The sequence below is a fragment of the Haliotis asinina genome, chromosome 2 (assembly GCF_037392515.1).
Source record: "Haliotis asinina isolate JCU_RB_2024 chromosome 2, JCU_Hal_asi_v2, whole genome shotgun sequence".
In the NCBI taxonomy this organism is placed as follows: Eukaryota; Metazoa; Mollusca; class Gastropoda; order Lepetellida; family Haliotidae; genus Haliotis; species Haliotis asinina.
In genome coordinates this window covers 43,489,395-43,501,091 of record NC_090281.1, presented here as the reverse complement: position 1 = coordinate 43,501,091, position 11,697 = coordinate 43,489,395, and positions in this window count along the sequence as shown.

The window sequence follows — 11,697 nt, the reverse complement described above, 5'->3', positions numbered from 1 at the left end:
TGCTGCCACTACTCACTACTATTGCTGCTACTACTGTTACTGCTGCTGCTACTGCTCCCATTACCTCTTTCACTACTACTACTACTGCTACTACTACTACTGCTGCTGCCACTACTGCTGCTACTACTACTACTACTGTTACTGCTGCTGCTACTGCTCCCATTACCTCTTTCACTACTACTACTACTGCTACTACTACTACTGCTGCTGCCACTACTGCTGCTACTACTACTACTACTGCTGCTGCGACTACTACTACTACTACTACTACTGTTACTGCTGCTACTACCGCTCCCATTACCGCTTTCACTACGATATACTACTACAACTACTACTACTGCTAATTCCCTCTGATTATGTTTCAAGGCTTATCAACACTGCACTAGCGCTAACTGGGGGCAAAAGTTGTCAAGTCAAGATTCCGCATCATTACTCCCGTGGCACATGGAAACAAGGCAGGAGATGGTTGATTGAAACGCCAGAAGGAATCGCATATCAGTGAAATCTTTAAAATATATTGTGTCCTCTTTCAACACTTCAAATACACTGTCTCATGTCAAAATAGAATCAACTTTTTTACGGGTGGGCCAGTCAGTCGCGGCGCATGCTTCCAACATGGACTCTCTGTTCTTATGATCGTGCTTAAAGGCAAAACATCGAATTCACTGGTGATGCCTTTCTTTGATTTGTTGCCAACTCATTGTCTCACATTAAAATACATTCACTTTCCAACTTACGGGTGGGGTCAAAAGTCAGTTGCTTTAACCGTGCTTAAAGTCTGAATATCAAAGCCGATGTCTCTTTTTGATTTGTTTGTCAAATCAACACACTTTACTTCACCTCGTACCAAGACAGTCGCTTACGTCTTACCTCTGCAAGCTATGACAACATATACAATATACCAAAATTATGTATTATTTGATTTCTTCTGCATGTACATTATGCTTAGAGTTTATGTTACAGCACTGCCTAATCCGATTTGTGGTATTTGATTAGCATACGATGAACAAGATTGATTCGTCGCACACTGTTAACGAACTGTGACAAAATGGTTCACACGGACTGAGTTCACGATTAAAGACACTGCGTTCGTTGAGGATCAGTTTTCAGATTGATATGTGCACTAATTCGTTACAGAGAGTTGGTTAGTTACTTCAGTTATAGGTGAAAATATAAAGCAAATAAATCCTGACTTACGCAACAGTTTGTTTTATCAGTTCGTTCGATATATCCGAGTTCGTTATATCCAGTTGTACAATAATGAATTATATGCATGGGAAAGACAGCTATGATTATCAACTCCAACACAGCCGTTTATATTCATGTCATACTCACCATACATACACGTTCATTTTAGATCAAAGGCGAGCATCGCGTGCAATATGTGTACCCTTCATTGAACAAATATCAAGTTTCAGTAAACTACTCTTACAGCTCGTTAACTTGGATATTCAATACATTTCGTTGTTGATAATTATGTAAATACAGGTCTTCCTCAACTCTAAATGATGGCAAGTGTACTGGTATGACGATGTCATTGAGGGTTATTGCAAGAGATGTTGACATCTATTAACCATCGGCTAGATTGGCTAGGAACGGCATCGTTCAGATCGACGACAACGACAACTCTTTGGGAGGCCACATCACGTATAGGAGTATAAGACTCCATCCATGGCTACTTGTCCCATAAACTTCACCGGGTATAGAGCTAAACGACCTGTCAGACGCCCTTGGTTACACCAAGAATACAAAGCATCACGATTAAGCTTGGTTTCAGATTCGACGTCACTGGTGAAAGGTCCACTGGTGGGTGTCTTTGGCTGATGACTGATGGCCGAGCTCGTGTGTTTGGCGCCACCGGAACACTGCTTATACACAACGGGAGTGAGTTAAGTGAGTGAGTTAAAATTTAACGTCACATCGGCAATATCTCAGCCATATCGTGACGAGAACATCTAATATCAAAATTAATTTTATGTCTACTGTAAAACCTGTCAAGGAAGGACAGTAAAAGAAGTAGAATATCACAAATGGAATTAAAACTAGCGTGAAAAGTTAAAAACAACATCACCATTAGGACAATACACTATACACAACGGACTATCTTTGAGAAGGTAAAGTTTAGTGGAGGTTCGTTGATAGTTTGGGGCGCCCCTCACATGACTGTAAACTTCAATTTGTGACCATCAGACAAAATCTCAATTTACAACGGTACATTACTGACATCCTAGACTGGGTTGTACCACATTTCAAAAACCATCCTCTGAACACCTGAACACAAGGGCCGTCGTCATAAACGTCAGTCGCGCAGGTGCTGTTGTTGCCCACCTTCAACTCTACCTTGACTCCAAAACGTTTCTAATGTTCTAATATATAATTGTTTCTCAGTTTATCATTGATTGTCAGTTTGTCCAGATGGTAAGTTCAACATGGGTGTGAACAAGTTCCTGTGATGATATACACATTGTTAGTATGGAAAATATGAAGTGTTGCGACTTTTTCCATGCATATATTCCAACCTTCGACATTTTTACGTTCTGTGGTTGAAAAATGCTTGAAATTAAGGTTGATATGGGTTGGATTTCTAATGTTAATCCAAAATATAATTTTCAATATGACGAAGCAAAAATAGCCATACACATTCCGTGAATAAACAGGAGTATTAGCTATACTACCTCCCGTGAATATTAACTGGAACTTTGACCACTAGACAATTCGATGTAAGGCATACCAGCTTATACCCACTACTACATCCCTAGATGTCTCGTTCCCCCAAAAGGGTGGTGGGACAGACGGGTGGTTAAAGCGTTCGCTTGTCACACCGATTTCTGGTGTTCGCCCGCCGTGAAATTGCTGGAATATTGCTAAAAGCGGCGTAAAACGTTTCGAGGTTTTGTCCCACACTTATAAAACCCCATAAAACTGGAATATTGTTTTGCGGCCTCAAATGAACAAAAGCGCACACGTTTTACAACATGTGGTTATTTAGACCGCTATTTATTCAGTTGTCTGACGGGGCGACTGTCTCTCCACTGTCACCACAAGCGTGTGGCTTCCTCAACTTGCCGTGGGTGACATCGGCTCAGTTATGTTGCAACCTCATGTGTTATTCATTTCCTACAATATGTTACTCTTCATAACGATTAATCCCATTGAAAATCCCAGGATATAACTACATGTCGATTAACATGTATATGAAGACAAGTGCGTGTTTGTGTGGCTTATTCACGACGAGACGTCTCCCCCACCACAGGTCGGTCGATACCCAAGCTGAAATTTAAATAAACAGATGCATTAAATTTAAATTACGTCGGTTTCTTCTTAAAAGTTGTCAAATTTATTAAACTATATGAATTGTTATATCAATTCAACTTGTGCATCGGTTTTCTTGACGGAGAGCGGACAATACGTGCATTGTTGTGCCCGTGACTTCAACAATATCGCCTGGCAAGGAGGTTGTTCTTAATGTTTGACGTTAAGAATTTCATCGACTGTATATGCGTGCTCTTTTCGTCAGATTGGATCCTACCAGTATAGCAGCGCCACCTGCAGGCTGCATGAATAGCCCGTCCCGGTTTGATAGAGGTGTTATGCTCCTTTAAAAGTCGCCCACAGATGTCATGGCAATTGCCGTGTTTCAATACGTCCCGCGTGGCGTTTTATTCAATAAAACCAACCACAGATTGAGCCGGGCGTTTCTGCGATTGTCACTATTTTATTACTACTAGTACATAACCGGAATGAAGTTCTGACGTGAAACGAAATGCGATCCACATTCGGTTTTGTCCGATGCTAATTGGCGTGCAGTTTTATAGCTAACCAATGGGGTAAGATAATCTCGGCATTCGTTTCACCGAGGTTTCAGATTTTTACGACAGTAATGACGAGGATTTGGTGAAAGAGGAATTGATATTCACACTGCTATACTTAATCGAGTGAGAATTGTCTCCCTTTATTACCTCCCCAGCTGTGGAGATAAAGAAGCTCCACAAAGACATGTTGCCAGTTTTATTCATACGACAACTTTATTATATCTTCATTTTCCGGCGATTCAGCAGAAAAATGAGCAATGTTTAGTATTCATAAGACATGATTCATTTTGAGTGCTACCCTTTGACAAAATTCGATAGATATCTGGGTATGAATGTTTTATTACGTAATAAACTTAAGGCTACAGCAAAATCCGTCAGGCAGTTTTAATATCGGCTTGTCAGTTCTTACTTTGCATGATATCATAATCAATATGAAAGATACTGCCGACATTCCCGGTGCCGTTTGAAATACAAATTGTCTCTTCTATCCTATAGCCTAAAGTTATTATGCTATAGCATTATCATAACAAAAGACTAACGTATCGTCGTTCCGGGGAATAGAGGCCCATTCTCTTATTTAGTAGTGCCTATAACTATATACAAAGCACATATCACTTTAATGAATGATATATTAATCGTACACATTTACGATAATGCAGAAATAATAACGGGATAAAAAGCTGCTGTTTTTTCTATCCACAATGGGAGGGTTTAATATCTCTATTGATATAAGATGCATATTTCAATAGCGATATGGAAAGGTGTTCGTCCTTTCACGAACAGGTTATCCGATTAAAAACTGTGAATCTGTGCATAACAGTAGCTGGCCTTTGTATGATTCGTTTTTATTAATATGCTGTTAAAAAGATGTAAAAATGTTGATGTCCACTGAGGATGGATCATTGCTTCCGATGACAATAGGTCTGTGAATTGGGCCCATCGAGTTTAGGTGATCAATCATGAAAGTATTTTAAAGGGTTGGGATTGAAATTGGAAATATGTTGCATATTTGCAAGTGTAGAGAAAGGTACAGATTCGTCGTTAATGGTTTACGAAGTGCTGTGTGTAGGATCACAGGTATGCAGCTTATTGATTGGAGCTGTGTTCTATCCTTTGTCTACGGTATATTTCATATAACTGTATTACATATTTTCTGTTGGCATTGCGGCGGACGGATTATTCCATAATGTTGACAAGTGCAATCGAACCTCATTGTGTCGAACTGCAGGTTGTTGCGAACCTACTTGTCACGACAAAATATTTATATATATTCTTCATGAACTATACACGGATCCGTCACACTGGACATGTCAAATTTGCGCTTACCTCGAACGTCGTTTATAAAGACTACACGTACAACCAGATAAAATCAGAAATCGTTTCAGAGCATCTCGACTGGACTGGGCAAGTCTAAAACTGAAGCTTTAGATGGAAAGCTTCAAAATATGCACTATAAAAATAATGAAACACAGGAGCTGGTCAGTCGTATGCTCGTTTAGTATCAAAATTAAAATATATTTTTGAACTACCATCTTCTTGCATGATGTAAGCCTCATGGGAATGACATCGTCTGACGAGGACACAAAACAAAGACATATTTTCGTTCATATTGTACGAAAAAACACACAATTAAATCTTATGTGATGATGGTTGCAATACTTGAAAGTGAAAGGGCGTCCCAATATTAACAGCGTTATATTTCGGAATTTACTTTCTCTGTAAAGTACGGATTTAGGGGTTGAGTCCCGCCCTTGATCCGAAACCTATCACTCAAAGGAATACACCCAATGGCCCTCACACTCAATCAACGACCTAGCCCACAGCCACGGAGGATTTCAAAACCATGCAAGCCTAACAACTGGTAGTCTAGATCAGGTATTGTGAACCCCTCTGACAAGTGAAAATGCCATTTAGTAAGTGATTAAATGTGGCATATGATATTTTTTATTTCAACTGTTTTTCACTGTCTGGCAGCCACTGGACATCTGACGTAGAGACACTGACCAACTGACGGAGAGACACTGATCCACCGGCAGAGACTGATCTCAGGACAGACAGTCACTGATTCAATGACAGACAGACACTGATCCACTGACAGACAGACACTGATCTACAGTCAGACAAACACACATTCACTGACAGACAGACGCTCATCCACTGACAGACAGACAAACTACAAAAATAAAATGGATGCTGCCACCTGTCACAAAATGTGACAAAATAAATACCAGAGTTCGGAGACGAAGTTTGGTGAAAATATATCACAAGGACCTAACAGATAGTGAATGTCGAAACTGGAGAAATGAAGAAGGATCACACAAGTAGATAAAGTTCCAATAACGAGTTTAGTTATAAAGCACACAACTGAAAATACACGGTCTCGACATGATACCGACTGTCACCCGTACTGGATCCCTTGCTCGTCATCCTGTGCCCTAGTGGGTGTAGCAGTTTTGCAATACTGTATGCCTATCTGCATCGAGAACCCTGGGCTGTTAAATGAATTAACTGTACAATAAACTTCGAAACTTGAAAGTGTACGAACTTGCAGCAACCGGAACTGGATCCAGAAAATGTAAACAATATATTCCGGAAGTCACGTGACCCGGAATGAATAACAAGGAGGCCACACCTCCGACAGCTGTCAAAATGTAATGCAAGTAGGAATGAAGTCACATCCAATAATTACTTGCACTGAAAAACGTATGTCCCGACGTAAGACGTTTCCAATAATCCCCTGTCTAAGAAACACTCAGCAGAGACTGTAATTTGATAATGTACTAAGCATAGGCAGGTCGGACTGACCTTGGTCAGAATATCCAAGATGGCGACTGTAAACATGACTGACGTTACTTGCGTTGGAAATTACTGTTATACTTGATACTGTAGATTGGAAGCAGACTGCAGAAAGGTATGTTACCTTACTCACATGCAGCATAAGGCTGGTATCTTGACTGGACTCCATGTGATGGCTGAGAGCTTGATTAGCTCTGTACGGACACTGACTACCCTGAGAAGATAGTATGGCATACAGATTATGGTAAGAAGTTGATGGTTATCCTCAGGACAAAGTTCGATGTATCTGCATCATGATCTGATACTGGCTATCCTCCGAACACAGTTCGATGTATCTATTATCATGGCGTGATAAACAGACAAGCATGTTTCAACATAAACGTCAAAGTCTAACTTAATTATAAAATCTCAGATTGTTTGGCAAATAAAACATTTCTAAATACGCTCAAAGAACTTAGTTAAGCACCCCCTGACATATCTCACGATATTTGGAGCATGTCTGGGACACGATCGGTCTTCGTGTCCAGAAAAGGTATCCTCCTGTACACTTCCTGGACCAACTGGAAACTGCTTTTACATTAGGAATGGCGTAGGCTGTCCCTTCAGAGGATCAGGAGGCTGACAGGGGGTATGAGGAGGAGAGTGGTGGTTGTCATACACTCAGATGGAAGTTACGCTCGGTATTGACCTTGAATCGTGTAAGACACGCACGATGACATTTTGAATGATCACAACATAACAATAGTCTGCCACTATCAAACTTTCCACGGTCACACTTGCACACACATGTTTTTGTATAAAAATCTGTGTTCTTTTCAAAATGAGCAATTATCATCATAAAACCAACATGGATTCCAATCATTTTATGAATCGAAGAATCATACGGGAGAGAAGTTTTATGTCCGCGTTGAAAACCCACCATTACAAAAATACAGTTCTTTGTGTATGTCACAGTGGTGAATACCGAAAATCTTAATATTTATTTCAGCACGTACTTTCAATAAGAAACAGTGAGAGTGAAACCTAATTTCCCGTTCCATATCGGAATAACTATTAACCATCTCTTACATAAATCTTTTTTAAACCTCAACCATATTTTACCATTAACGTTTGTCCATTTTGAAGTTGTGTGATTGACAGGCACCAGCTCATGTATATATCACAGCTGTACCGGAGCGAGAAAAACGAGTGAAATCTGACTCAGAAATAGACACCAGTCAGCTGTCACCATGCTAATTATTGCGTTTGCATTTCTTATTTGATCACTAGCTCGTTGAATTAACAAAACGTATAGCACATCCTTTAGCCAGAACGGTATAGCTAGCTGGTGCTTTCATATTTCTGAGCAGCAACTCAACTGTAACGGCGGTGGTAGCATGTGTCGTACTGTCCCAAACAGAATACATTTCACAGTTTTTCGATGCTTTGCCGGAGTATTAAAACAAGGTACAATATACCTTTATACAGCGATGGGAAAGATAGGGCATTGTCGGAAGAGTGGATCATGTGATATATATATATATATATATAGCAGTCCAACCCTAACGTTTATGCATCGTTAGCCATCTGATTCAGTGGTCATATTTAACCCTAGGTAAAGGTGTGCGTTTTTAAGCGTCACCGTTTGGTTGCTCCTAACGAAAGGTACATTATTTCAGGAAACGCTATTTTTTTCACACTACACCATCCCTACCGGAGCTTAACAATTTCTGAATAAAAAAAAGTGGATGAAATTGAGAAGTTGTTCAAATAAAAAAATCAAAAATAGGTGAACAATGTCTTAATGAAGTTACAGAGAGAGAATGGGAGAGACGGGAAGAGACAGACAGAGAGATAGAGAGAGGAGAGAGAGAAAAAGAGTGGGGAGGAGGGCAGGTCATCAACGCTATCATAGCTGAGGCACTGTGCTTGGACGAACGTCACGGTGTAATTGTCATTTCTACGTTTATTTGGACATTTATGAAAAACGAAATTCAAGTCCATTACAGATAGAATAATTCCTTGTCAGACGTGTGCTTCTACATGTTTCCTTCATATATTTTTTAGCAGGATATTAACTATTTGACATAGAATTACCTAATTACAGATTTCTAACCAAATTTATCACAATTAAAATAACCTGAATTAAATATTATAACAAATGCAGAATGTATATCAATATATCAGTAGTTTGATTTAACAGGTACATATGTTATTATTGCTTGAATCTGTTGTTATAATTATTTATTTGTTTGATTGTTTATCAGTATTGATCAGTTTGAGATTTGTAGAATTCTAGGTCAACCTGTGTAAGTTTGCGGGTTTCAAATACCATATATCAGCAATCAGTGTTGTTTTATCCCTCTATATTTATAGTTTGAGAAAGTCTGCGTCAATATATTAAGAATTTGCAGGATTTTTAGTGTTTATACAGGAATGTTTTTCGATATTCAAGCTGATCAACACATTCAAAATGTTCAGCGTCAAATGCATTCTTGTAATCTCGAAACTTTATAAATTTGTTTTTTTTTAAAACAGCCAAGGCGTGAAAATAGCATACGATATTTGCAGCAGAGCCATGTCTGCAAAAACAGAACTGTTCATATTCCCAAATGCATCTGATATCTATAAACCTGTTAACCCATTTTCTTCGTTTCATATCGCTCAACATACGAATACGAAGGTAGAAACTAAAGCCTCACTGTGTGACATCTGTCTCAGATGCACAGCAGCATCTCTGTGGAATCCTCATCAGACCAGACAGCATTAAATTATCGGACATACCAGTTATCAGTTATAAACGCCATCTAATTTCCCTCCCTTCAAACTTAAAGTCAACCCATTTCTTCAAAATCGCATATGAACCAAACGACTCTGCGTATGTACTCTGGTCATACTGTGAATAATGCGAAAGCGCCCGTGAACAGTCACCTTGGACCCTCAGTGCTGTACAAAATGACTCCATTATTACATTATTTCTAGTTTCACATTGAGAAGCATTATTTTCTGTGTATCTTGTTCACAGAAGCCACGTGATATGCGGACACTCTGTATCAGTCCATGCAGCTACAATAAACCCCGCTAAACCGGATGGAATCATTACAAAGGAAATCGTCCGAAAAACTCATTTCATAAAAAAGAGAGTGATTTAGAAAACCAGGATGTCGGATTATCGGGGTTTGATATAAAGAGGTGTAATGGTGCTTATGTGCCACGTGATCAAGGGACGCTAGAGTCTGCTGGAATCAAAATGATACCGATGAATCACAATCTAACCCCAAATTGTTTCTTATCAAACATTCATTTCATCGCAGAATGTAATGCAAACACGAGACCAAAATATTTTTATGTTTGTCTCTATAATAAAAAAAGTAAACTATCATTATTTTGTTTTGATTTTCCGCATGAGGTTTTTAGAGGGTAACGCAACAGCAGTAGTGTTGTGGGATCAGTATCAAAGGCGGGGAGGACGTGCAACTGTCAAGTCACATAAGCATAGCCAATCGATTTATTGACACGGTGCATGAGACAATGAAATTTACCTCTGACAGACTATTGTAATGCTGTACATTCCCATACAGAGCATGAGGTGGTAGATATGATGTAGGTTTCGTTTACTTGACACAGGATTTATATTCGCTACTTATACACAGTAGAATTATTTAAAAATTAGATCATGGATGCAGTTTACAAAACTGTGATTCATCTTCAAGATTGTACTTGAAAACGTTGACGGCAACTCTTGAAGTTGGCTCTTCCAGTCAATTTGTCTATGAACATTTTGAAACCAAACTGAGCACAGGCTACTAGCCTTTAAATCCATTTTCTGATTTAAAGCATTGGGGCTACTAACTTCAAGGTTAGACTTACATTAAATACGGTGGTCATTTCTCGGTGTTATATGAATGACTTTAGTTTTACGTCGCACTCAGTAATATCCCAACTATATGGCTGTGGTCTGTAAATATATATGTAAGTCTGGACCAGAACATGCAGTGATCAACACCATGAGCGTCATTCTGCTCAACTGCATGGTATACGATTACATGTGTCAGTCAAGTCGGCGAGTCTGACCACCCGATCCCGTTAGTCGCCTCTTACTAGCATGGGTTACTGAAGGCCAATTCTAAGAGGACTCTTCACGAGGTGTCTTTCTTGACATGAAATGTGTTGATATTCCCCTATTGATACCTTATGTTGCTATCTTCTGTTCTATACTGGCATGGGTCGGCATAACCATGTACTACAAAATTAACATGATATTGTGGTCACGATGATAATGATTATTTAGTGTCTTAGATAGGCAGTGGAGTAGCTCAGTGGTTAAAGTGTTCGCTTGTTACGTCGATGATCCGGCTTCGATTTTCAACATGGATAAGTGTGTCAAGCTTATTTCTGGTGTCTCGTTTTGTTGGAATATTGCTAAAAGCATACTCACTCACTTATATTTCACATTTCATGGTTTGACTTTTTCTGTCTTTACTCTACCAACGCGCCGACGCAGCATGGAACTGAACTCTTGGCATGAATTATTTTCACACATTCGTGATAATATTCGTTTCGTCTTATTTCAAGGCGGTCATCATGTATTTATGAGCATAATCAGATCTGTACTTTGGCATGAATAAATAACAATGTGTAAACAGTGTCAGGGAGTCAAAAACGGGCGGCATACCTCCCGACCACGTGTCATCTTACAGCGATCAGATGCATTGAATATCAACTGATATCGCTGTCTTAGGAGGTTCGAATACCGCGTCAATTCCGAATCCCTGTAGAACCGATTATGAGGCTAACTTCCCTGGTGTAGAGATTAGCATCAGTGTAGGGATATTATCATAAGTGTTGAAATTAGCATTTGTAAAGACTGTAAGATTTGTGATTTTTGTCCTTTGCATAACATGAAATTTGATTCTGATGCTCAAAAGATGGTGTCCTTTTCCATGGTGAGATTAGCATGCAGCACATATCGGCGAGTTTGTGCAGAGACAAGGGTTGTCTATCTGTCCGAAGGCATCCCTAACCAATTTTTCAATTTTTGAACTAATCAATGTATCCCTGTCAACTATAGACAGAAGGTTTATGTAAACATGTGTATATTTAATGCATG